We start from the raw sequence: 12,623 nt of genomic DNA on the forward strand, positions 1-12,623 counted from the left end.
TGTAGCCTTTTTCTGACATCAGTGCAGGAGGTTAAAGAGAAACTTGGGACTTTTTGGGGCTGTCAAAATCGGGACTTTCCTGCAGAACAAAGGACAGTTGGGAAGTATGAAAGTAATTGCCAGCCCTGTCTCTGTACCTGAGGCATAGAGGTGGATAACACAATATATGATTGACAGCTGACATTTTTAAATACCTTTAAATACCTTACAATGTATTCTTAACATCTATCATCACCTTAAAGCTGGCCATAAACTATAAGATCTGTTCGTTTGGCCAAATAAATGGATCTTTCCCAAATATGCCCATCAAACGCAGGGCTATATTGGATTAATCCGAACGTTTGGCCCTAGGGCCAAACAATTGGATTACAACGAGGAGCAATGGGCTCCGATGGGTCGATCACTGGAAAAATTAAAACTTCCCGATCAATATCGTGACAGATATTGATTGGGAAGATCCGTCGGAAGCCCCCATACACGGGCAGATGAACTGCCGAATTGGTCTTAAGGATCGATATCGCCAGCTTGTACAAGTATGAACTGTTCATCTTAAAGTGGTCCTGATAGGTGTCCCTGTCTCCTGCTCTGTTCTGCCTGCCCTATGCTTCTATGTGTCTCATACTCTGCCTTCCCTATGCTCCCTCTGTGTGCCATACTCTGCCCACCTTATGCTCCGTGTGAGCCCAACTCTGCCTGCCCTATGCTCCCTGTGTGTTCCATACTCTGCCTTCCCTATGCTCCTGTGTGTGCCATACTCTGCCTGTCCTATGCTCCCTGTGTGTTCCATACTCTGCCTTCCCTATGCTCCCTGTGTGTGCCATACTCTGTCTTCCCTATGCTCCCTGTGTGTTCCATACTCTGCCTTCCCTATGCTCCCTGTGTGTTCCATACTCTGCCTTCCCTATGCTCCCTGTGTGTGCCATACTCTGCCTGTTCTATGCTCACTGTGTGTGTCATACTCTGTCTTCCCTATGCTCCCTGTGTGTGTCATACTCTGCCTGCCCTATGCTCCCTGTGTGTGCCATACTCTGCCCTCCCTATGCTCCCTGTGTGTGCCATACTCTGCCTGTCCTTTGCTCCCTGTGTGTGTGCCATACTCTGCCTTCCCTATGCTCCCTGTGTGTGCCATACTCTGCCTGTCCTATGCTCCCTGTGTGTGTCATACTCTGCCTGCCCTATGCTCCCTGTGTGTGCCATACTCTGCCCTCCCTATGCTCCCTGTGTGTGCCATACTCTGCCTGTCCTTTGCTCCCTGTGTGTGTGCCATACTCTGCCTTCCCTATGCTCCCTGTGTGTGCCATACTCTGCCTGTCCTATGCTCCCTGTGTGTGTCATACTCTGCCTGCCCTATGCTCCCTGTGTGTGCCATACTCTGCCTGCCCTATGCTCTCTGTGTGTGCCATACTCTGCCTGCCCTATGCTCCCTGTGTGTGCCATACTCTACCTGTCCTTTGCTCCCTGTGTGTGCCATACTCTGCCTTCCCTATGCTCCCTGTGTGTGCCATACTCTGCCTGCCCTATGCTCCCTGTGTGTGCCATACTCTACCTGTCCTTTGCTCCCTGTGTGTGCCATACTCTGCCTTCCCTATGCTCCCTGTGTGTGCCGTACTCTGCCTGCCCTATGCTCCCTGTGTGTGCCATACTCTGCCTGTCCTATGCTCCCTGTGTGTGTAATACTCTGCCTGCCCTATGCTCCCTGTGTGTGCCATACTCTGCCTTCACTATGCTCCCTGTGTGTGCCATACTCTGCCTGCCCTATGCTCCCTCTGTGTGTAATACTCTGCCTGTCCTATGCTCCCTGTGTGTGCCATACTCTGCCTGTCCTATGCTCCCTGTGTGTGCCATACTCTACCTGTCCTTTGCTCCCTGTGTGTGCCATACTCTGCCTTCCCTATGCTCCGTGTGTGCCATACTCTGCCTTCACTATGCTCCCTGTGTGTGCCATACTCTGCCTGCCCTATGCTCCCTGTGTGTGTAATACTCTGCCTGCCCTATGCTCCCTGTGTGTGCCATACTCTGCCTGTGCAACATAACCCTGGTAGGGGATTGTTCTGTGGGTTTGTTAGCATTTGTAAATTGTTGTTATGGGTCCTTAAAGTGTTTAATAATATGCTGGGGGTGCTGTGTTATCCACAGGGGAGGGTGAGGTATATGGATTTAAGGTTATATTTTAATATGACTTAACTTTTTTAAGTGGTCTTGAGGTAACATGGGTGTGATTTAAAAACAGGGAATGGTTAACACTGGTTTCCATTATCAGCCCCCCACCATGTAGGCCAGAAAAATTCCAGCCCTCGGTACCACAGAAGTTGGACGGCACTGTCCACTGTACTATTAGAGTATAAAATACAGAGTATCTAAGGAGTATAGATTATTTATTGGAGTATATAATATAGAGTATCTACAAAGTATCTATAGAGTATGGAGCATCTATTACAAATAGAATATAGAGTATCTATGGAGTAAAGATTATCTATTAGAGTACAGAATATCAATAGAGTATCTATAAAGTAGCAGGAGATGAAGAAACATAACACAAAGCAGCTGAAGTTGAAGAAAGACACGTGTTCATCAACTCAAGTCCTTGCCCTGAATAATCTGTACTTGTAGCTGATAAAGAAGAAGGTGAGAAATCCATGTGAAACTCAGGTATCCGACCACATGAAACACTGGGGATATTTCTATAAGATCCAGGCAGAGGGGCAGCAGTGTCGACAATACATTGAAATACATTCAGTTTAGGGTCAGTGCAGCTCACAACTGTGGTTATTAATAAGCCCCTGATATTTCACCTGATCCGGCTGGAAAAATGTGTCATCCAGAAACCAGGAAACAGAGGAATAAGTAAAAGGAAGAAATATATTAATATTAATGTATTAATTGGCCTCTAGGTATTATCATGAGCTCAGTCCAGTGCAGAGGCACAGGGAGCTATGGGCACAGGATTTTAGGCAGAGGCACAGGGAGCTATGGGCACAGGATTTTAGGTTGCATAGCAACAAGCATAGCAACACGCATAGCAACACGCAGCCTGTATAGATACATGATCCATACAAAGATCTGTCTGATCACAAAGAAGCAAAAATTAAATATAGATTTGCAGGTATAGATTTACTTTTAATTGCATCCTCTACAACCTCTAATTATATGTTTTCCCCAGTAATGAGAGAAAGGAGGAGTCACACGAGCTAATGGGCAAGCCTATGGGATCTGTGTGTTATTAATGAAGGTGTGAAAAAGTAAATAGGATATAAATATATTTAATGATGTTTTCCTTTTATGTCAGTCTTGGCATGTGGTTGATGTACCTGTAAATAAAGGGTGGCAGGTGTCACCTGAACTTGGATGCAGGAGATCTCCCAAAAAAATCAGTACAGGTATTGGACCTATTATCCAGAATCCTCTTTCTGAATAATTCGGATCTTCATACCTTAAGTTTACTAAAAAATCAAGTATACATTAAATGGATTAATTATACCTTAGATTGGATCAAGTACAAGTTACTGTTTTATTGTTTGACAGAAAAAGGAAATCATTTTTTAAAGGAGACATATAGGAGCTCCCTATAGATATTCTCTGGCCCCTGTCTGTGTTTCAAATGAGGGGTGGGCGTGTCCTAACGGTCCCTGGCAGAAGCACAGTAGGAGGGGACAGCCAATCACAGCCCTGCAGTCACACAAGCACAGACAGGCTTCAGTTCCCTATCAGGTCCAGCTAGCTGCTGATTGGTTCCTGTCCTACAGTGCAGTGAGCTGAGTGCACAGCCTGGAATTCAGGGAGAAGGAAGTGGAAGAGAAGGGAGGGATTATTAGGGTTTTTGCAGAAATATTCAATAAATCAGCCTGAAACACTACTTTTTTAAGCACAATTCTTCTATATCTAAATGAGAATAATGCACTGATACATTCTTATTTTTTACTCAAAATGTCTCCTTTAAACTTTAGAATTTTTGATTATAACGAAGTCTATGGAAAACAGCCTTTGAATAATTCAGAGCTCTCTGGATAATGGGTTTCCTGGATAACAGATCCCATACCTGTCTTCTGTTGGCTGGCAGGGGATGCTGAGAAACTGGCAACAGTTAGTAAGTCTCAGGCTGATGTAAACAAGACTTTTGCCGACTCATCACAGATCACAGGAAAAGGAGAATAATGATGAAATGGCACGACGGGTCGAGCAATAAGCAGAGCTCCACCTTTGTGTTTATACAGAGTTGGGAGTCTGATTCACACCCTGCAGAATGAGGCACCTGAAGAGGGGAACTGGTCTGAACCTGTCCCAGCCGGGCCTGATTTAATGTCCTGACTCAGTGTCAGTGATGCAGTTCTGGGAGCAAGAGTCTTGTGTCACTCTGTTCCGATAAAACCTTAAGAGTTTACTTTATTACATAACAGAAATAACATTGTGACCATGGTAACAACTTACTTGTATGGGCTCAAAGGAAACTAGAGTACCTGAAGAAAGCCCAAATCTCAGACCAGGGGAGGGATGGTGACCAGAATGGAACTCAGGTCCAACGCACTGCAAGGATACAGTAAAGTGGGGGAGTGGAGACGGATCAATTAGCTGTCATTTTAAATGAGGATGTTGGAGAGGAAATCTGTACAATTCTGATGTTAAAATAGAAAACAAGGAACTAATTGTTTCACTTGCAAAGACTAATTCCAATATGTTTCTGGTATATTAACAGTAAAAAGTTGCCAGCCTTGCAAGTTATTGAAATTTGACTTCTTGAAGGAATTTGGGCCTACACCTTTATCTACTCTCAGGGGCCGATTCACTAAGGGTCGAATATCGAGGGTTAATTAACCCTCGATATTCGACTCGGAATTAAAATCCTTCGACTTCGAATATCGAAGTCGAAGGATTTAGCGCAGATAGTTCGATCGAACGATCGAAGGATAATTCCTTCGATCGAACGATTAAATCCTTCAAATCGAAGGATTCGAAGGATTTAAATCCAACGATCGAAGGAATATCCTTCGATCAAAAAAAGTTAGCCAAGCCTATGGGGACCTTCCCCATAGGCTAACATTGACTTCGGTAGCTTTTAGATGGCGAACTAGGGGGTCGAAATTTTTTTTAAAGAGACAGTACTTCGACTATCGAATGGTCGAATAGTCGAACGATTTTTAGTTCAAATCCTTCGATTCGAAGTCGTAGTCGAAGGTCGAAGTAACACATTCGATAGTCGAAGTAGCCCAAAAAAAACTTCCAAATTCGGAGTTTTTTAAATCCTTCACTCGAAGTTAGTGAATCGGCCCCTCAGTGTCTCCCATTGCAATAAATGGAGACAATCCGTATGTTCAGCAGAGGCAATGAAAACAGCAGGTCATGGTATATCAGTGCATTTTGGACATTACTACATCATTTCTTGGTGCTGCTGGCCCTTTAATTCTCATGAGATTATTCCTCCATGACAAGGCAATGTATCTGATATCTGCCACAAAGGGTAGGTACCTGACAGTTGGGTTGGAATAGAAGTTAAAAAGTACAACCCCTATTAATTCTAAAGTTCTTTACTTGAGGTTGAGTTTTTGTGTCAACACAAAGGACTAGGAAATTCTCGAGATACTGGCATGATGTTACACAAGGTTATTCACCTCCACTATCTGACGTAAGCATTTCACTTTCTTTCAAATTGAAGCAGACAAGGGAAGGGCACATTGACTCCTCTGGTTCTTTCTGTGAGCAGGGCAGTGCCATAGTCCTGGAATAGAGTAAGCAAACATTTGTCACTGAGGGACACTAGTTATAGGCCAGGGTCAACACTAAACATGCATTTCTGAGAGATTAAGATGGAAACCTCGTGCCTCTGGGTCCCAGTATCTTTATGTTAATATGAGACTGGTACCAGTCAGTGAGAGACCCTTGCAACAAAGCAGGGCCGAAGCTGAGCAGGAATCACCTAATCCAAGGCTGTCCACCTTGAGTATCATGGAAGGGATTTGTATACCCCCAACTCAAGGGATTAATTGACTACTGTGTAACATTGTGTGTTGCTTCCCTCATATTTAGCTTGAGTTGCACGAACTTGCCCAGTGACATCTCCATTCAGCCAAATGACCCTGCCCAAGGCATTCAGGCAGAGAGATGGTTATCGGGAAGTGAGACGTCTTGGTCCAACCTCCTTCTCTACCTGAAATGGGACTCCAAGGAGAAGGAATGACTATGTGTGTGTGTGAGACAGTAATGAGGGAGATGTATCTGTCAATGAGATCTAAACTTGTGGGGATGATTGATTTGATGATCATTTCTCCATTTAAACAAAGTCTGAAGATCAGTTACAAATGTGTGTGGAATGTCCAAGCCCTCAAGCTCTTATTTAGCTTCAGACCACAGAATATTCCCAACAGGCCCAGACTGGCAAATGCCAGAGGGGCTGCTGTAAGATGCCATAGACAGTCACTATTTATTGGGCTGGTGGGGGGCTGCTTGGGCCTCTTTGTATTTGGAATGCCAGGGCCTATTGTGAATCCCAGTCTGGACCTGATTCCCAACAGAGGAAGGTCAAACAGCCCTGATATAAGAGAAGAATTAGGTAGAATAAGACAACAACACTTGGGTGATTGGCTTTGTTGAATTCATGGAAACCAGAACCAGATACAAAATATCAGTAGCTCCAAAGCTGCCTCCGAATCCATAATCATAATCAGCTGGGGGAATGTTCTTGGATTTCAACTTTTCCTTCTCAAGAAAATGGTGGCACTGGGAAGAGAGTTGTTCACTGGTTGAGTAAAGGAGTGGTGATGGGGACAGATTACTAGAAGGGCTTTAGCAGAGGTCCCCAACATTTTTATTAGACTTGCAGCCTACAAGAGGCTCTGTTAGGCAGTACACATGATTTTTATGCAATTAAAGCTTCCCTTTAAGTCAGAAATTCAAAAATAAACACCTGAAAGCAACATCCAAGGGGCCAGAGAGCAACATGTTGGCCACGAGCCACTGATTAGGGATCACTGGGCTATAGAGATGTGAGCTCGACTATTCTTACCACAGTTGGCTTTGCCTGCAGGTTGGTTTAACCCTCTGAATTTACCAATGCTCTGGCTACAGGTTTAACTGCTAATGTGAATGTTCTACAAGTTGGCTACAAGCCAAAAGCTCCGCATATTTTAGCTTTAGCTGGCTGCATCTTGGTCTGGCTATGTGAATATTCTAATGATCTGATTGGATAAAGGTATTTTAATTTTCTATATACATTTGAGTTGTCTCAACTGACTACACAGTGACACATGGAACAAAAAAATGGACCATCAGCTGTTTACCTACCTATAAATTGCCTTTGGGGGGTCCATTATCAATGTGGCCTTGTCCTTTGAAAATCAATGGGACAAGTTCAAGCTCCAGGATGTGAACCTGACTTTTTATTGGCAACAGCATGGCGTCCCACTGAGACCTCTCCGCTCACTGTAACTATAGTCTGGGATTAGTTATATATGGACCCTGGGAGAAAGAGGTGGGTGTGCTGGGTGTTCCTTGTATGTTGGTCCTGGGTGGGTATATTTAGTCAAACTGCACATGACAGAGCAAACTGAGACACTAGAGTAACTTTTAATTCTATTCCACCAACATAAATGACCCCTGTGTCTCAGCACTGACACTTGTAGAGCAAAACCTGCTCAAAGCATAAGGGGCCATTATGTCAATCTCAGTGATTTACCAACGGTTTCATTTTTTAACCCTTGAGTATTATGGGTTTTCTTTCACACACACAGGCCCTTTTATTGGCTGGAGACACAGCATCTCCATTCATTCATTGCTTCTCCCAGGGGGTCGCAACTGACCAAAACTTTCCAAATCCTACATCAAACAGGAGGGCTTTCAGGCAAATAATGGGCTCTGTGCTCTCTAATTAGCCAGGGGCAAAAGCATTATTTGTGCAAGGGCGGGGACAGGTTTCATCTCACAGTCAAGGGCTTCATTTAATTAGATTAGAATTAGAAATCAGAGAATTAGGGAAATATATATATTCTTTCTCTCTTTCTCCCGCTGTCTTTTTGGAGAGAGTCTGAATAAGAACAACAGTCTGGGGCCTAACGAGTGCCAGGGCTCAAACAGAGCAGCAGGTGTAGGGATTAAGAGTGGGAAAGCATGGTAGAGCAAAATATCAACAATGTCAGTAACACTGACATAGTGTTTCCCTTAGACAGTACAGTATGAGGGTGTAGCTAATTGTGTGCCCAGAACATTCCTTCTCTGTATATTTGTATTTATACATATGGGAGGAGGAGGTGCCATATTGATTCCCTTAGACAGTACAGTATGAGGGTATAGCTTATTGTGTGCCCAGAACATTCCTTCTCTGTATATTTGTATTTATACATATGGGAGGAGGTGCCATATTGATTCCCTTAGACAGTACAGTATGAGGGTATAGCTTATTGTGTGCCCAGAACATTCCTTCTCTGTATATTTGTTTTTATACATATGGGAGGAGGTGCCATATTGATTCCCTTAGACAGTACAGTATGAGGATATAGCTTATTGTGTGCCCAGAACATTCCTTCTCTGTATATTTGTATTTATACATATGGGAGGAGGTGCCATATTGATTCCCTTAGACAGTACAGTATGAGGGTATAGCTTATTGTGTGCCCAGAACATTCCTTCTCTGTATATTTGTTTTTATACATATGGGAGGAGGTGCCATATTGATTCCCTTAGACAGTACAATATGAGGGTATAGCTTAGTGTGTGCCCAGAACATTCCTTCTCTGTATATTTGTATTTATACATATGGGAGGGAGGTGCCATATTGATTCCCTTAGACAGTACAGTATGAGGGTATAGCTTATTGTGTGGCCAGTACATTCCTTCTCTGTATATTTGTATTTATACATATGGGAGGAGGGAGGTGCCATGTTGATTCCCTTAGACCAGGGATCCCCAACCTTTTTCACCCGTGAGCAACATTCGGATGTAAAAAGAGTTGGGGAGCAACACAAGCATGAAAAATTTTCCTGGATCAAACCAAATAAGGGCTGAAATTGGCTATTGGTAGCCCATATGTGGACTAGCAGCCTACAGGAGACTCTGTTTGGCAGTGCACCTGTTTTTTATACAACCAAATCTTGCCTCAAAGCCTGGAATTCAAAAATACGTGCCTGCTTTGTGGCCACTGAGAGCAACATCCAAGGGTTTGGGGAGCAACATGTTGCTCATGAGCTACTGGTTGGGGATCACTGCCTTAGACAGTACAGTATGAGAGTATAGATTATTGTGTGCCCAGAACATTCCTTCTCTGTATATTTGTATTTATACATATGGGAGGAGGGAGGTGCCATATTGATTCCCTTAGACAGTACAGTATGAGGGTATAGCTTAGTGTGTGCCCAGAACATTCCTTCTCTGTACTTTTGTCCCTGTCCCTACAAGCCACCGATGAGAGGTGAATATTTTTATCTTTATTCAGAGCCATAAAGGAAGACTTGGCCTTGAACTTTGGAGGGTTGATTGCATTGTAAACACCTTATAACTCCCAATGAATTGTTGTTTCACTGCTATTCACATCATCGAGCATCTGTATCCCTGTGCGACGCTGAGCCCTTTTATTGTAACTTTCTCTGCAACGGAAGTTTATCTTCCAGCTCATGAACCTGGGTCAGTCAGCAGTTGGGCTCCATATCAGCTTGGCCATCACCTAATGATTTCCTCCCTATGGCATGAGTTCATGGGAATTTAGAGGAGACCAACCACCGGGTTAATGACTCTGCGGCTTTTCATTGGCCAAGCTCTTTGTGCCATTCAATGTGCTCCATCCCAGCAATGAATGAACATTAGATCTGTGATAGGGGCAGAGCGGGGCCCTTTCATCAGCAAATTCCCATGTGACTGCTCTGAGCCACTGTGCCCAGTTCATGATCCAACATAGGAAATATCTCATTACACAAGGGGTCACAATAAGTGGAATTAATTCAGCGGTGCCTCTACATTGCCGTTTGCTGCTAGCATGGGTGGGGGCAATCTGATAAAGGGAGTGGGCTGAAAAAGGTCTGAAAGCCAGATATTTCTTTATGTTTTGGGTGTTTCAAACTCCCTTGATGAGGAAAACTCCTTGGCCTACAGTACTGAACAGACGTTTTCGACTTTTTGGGCTTAGGCTTCTGCTTTATATTCCAACACTTCGTTGCACCCACCTTAACAGGGAAAACATGGCACCAGCAACCACCACTGCAAAGACCACTGCTATACATGTTAATAATATATCATTGGGCCCTACCTAAATATGGAGTCCCTGATGTTCACGCATTATACAGAAACCATTGGGATCCCAACTTCCTTCTTCTCTTCTGCTTATCCTTGGCTTCTTCCCATTCTTTGTTTCTTCTTTACCACTTTCATCTCTTTCTCATCCCATAAACTTCTCTAGCCTTACTTTGCTCTATTCCAGCTTTTCCTCTTATATTAGCTTTTCTGTCTCATCTATTCTCTCTCCTATTGATCCTCCCACTCACCATTTTTCTCATCTCAGCTGTTGCTTCCCACCTTCTCCATGTTGCTATATTCAGTACTCATTGCCCATTGCTCTTTCTCCTTCCTTTTTTCTCACCTGAGATACATTTTCCTTCTCCATATTCTTCTAGTTCCTTCTTCTCTCCTTGAGCTTCTCTTGTTACAGACTGACCAATGAGATCAAGATGCATATGGAAGAAGAGGAAGGGAATGAAAGTGAAAAGTGGAGAGAGCTGAGGGGGAGGTAAGACTGAAACCGATAAGGATACAATAAGGTTAGTAAAGAACATGCTGAAAAGGAAGCGAGAAGCAGAGAGAAGTGAAACAGTAAAGAGTCACAAAAGATGGAACATGGTCTAAAGCATTGTTAGATGGGGGGGGGAGGGGTGCTACAGGCCCACCAGAAACATTAGCAGGAGTACTGTTGCCAAAAAACAGCAAAAAGCCGCTCCTGGTAAATTTAAGAGTCGGAATTCCAATTTTTTAATTGGAATTTTGGCTCTTCTAGTGCAAAGAACGCAATTGTGATCTGTGAATTACTGGTGCACCCCCTCGACCTGCCCAGATGCAAGAACACTGGACGATGGGGGTCCTGTACTTTAGTCCCACTCTCCAGATTTTTTTATTAGGATTATTATTAACATGTATTGGTGAAATGCCAACATATTCCACAGCATTGTACAATAAATTACAGTATCCTTCAAAGGACAAGGAAAGGATTCTTCTCAAAACCACATCATGTTAAAGAGGCCCCATTGGATGTACCTGATCGTTGACTTGTTTTTCTAAAATAATTCTCCAGTGGCTCCTCTCTGAGTTATCCCTCTCTCCCCTTGGTCTCGGTCCCAATTTTATTTTTGATGACGTAATGAAGAAATCACCTGCAAATTAAATGCGGATGCGCCAGTAATGTTCTTCCTTCTGCCTCTTTAGCTTTGTAGCAATAGAGATTCATCACGGGACTTTAGTTAGCAATTTTTCCTAGATCCCAGGGACTGAACTGCAAACGAGCCTATTACAGAGGGGAGTGGCAAAGGAAGAAGACATCACAATAGGCAGACCTTTTAAAGGAAAACTATACCCCCCAAACAATGTAGGTCTCTATAAAAACATATTGCATAAAACAGCTCATATGTAAAACCCTGCTTCATGTAAATAAACCATTTTCATAATAATATACTTTTCTAGTAGTATGTGCCATTGGGTAATCCTTTTAATAAATAAGGGCCGCCCCCTGGGATCCTACGATTCACGGTGCACTCAAACAAACCATACATGTTAGGTCACATGAGCCAATTGACAGAGTTGTGTCTTTTGCTTCCACACTTCTTACTGTTACTGTTAGAGCTGCAGTATTTCTGTTCAGCTGATCTCTTCCTGTTACAGTTAGAGCTGCAGTATTTCTGGTCAGGTGATCTCTTCCTGTTACAGTTAGAGCTGCAGTATTTCTGGTCAGGTGATCTCTTCCTGTTACAGTTAGAGCTGCAGTATTTCTGGTCAGGTGATCTCTTCCTGTTACAGTTAGAGCTGCAGTATTTCTGTTCAGCTGATCTCTTCCTGTTACAGTTAGAGCTGCAGTATTTCTGTTCAGGTGATCTCTTCCTGTTACAGTTAGAGCTGCAGTATTTCTGGTCAGGTGATCTCTTCCTGTTACAGTTAGAGCTGCAGTATATCTGGTCAGGTGATCTCTTCCTGTTACAGTTATAGCTGCAGTATTTCTGGTCAGGTGATCACTTCCTGTTACAGTTAGAGCTGCAGTATTTTTGGTCAGGTGATCTCTGAGGCAGCACACAGACCACCATGAAATGGGGGTTCAAGGCAAGAGATGTAAAAGGAAAATATTTACTTAAATATATATTCCAGTTTGGTAAGATTCTGTAATATGTCACTTAATTTGATAATTTGTTGCTTAAATATTCATTTTAGTGGTAAAGTTTTCCTTTAATACCTTTCCCTTGTCCTTTAAACATATAGGAAAATACACAAAAACAGGAGAGGCGCAGTCCTCCATATGCAGATACAGGGTTCCCAGCACAGTCTTTCATATACAGTTCTCTACAAATTGTCTGTGCATTCAACCACCATAGCCAAAGGAGTGCAGAGCTGTCAACTCCTATGATTTTTGCCGGGAGTTATTGCTCTGTCACCCATCCTCCATCCCCGTTTCT

This window comes from Xenopus laevis, chromosome 5S (assembly GCF_017654675.1).
Source record: "Xenopus laevis strain J_2021 chromosome 5S, Xenopus_laevis_v10.1, whole genome shotgun sequence".
Classification (NCBI taxonomy): domain Eukaryota; kingdom Metazoa; phylum Chordata; class Amphibia; order Anura; family Pipidae; genus Xenopus; species Xenopus laevis.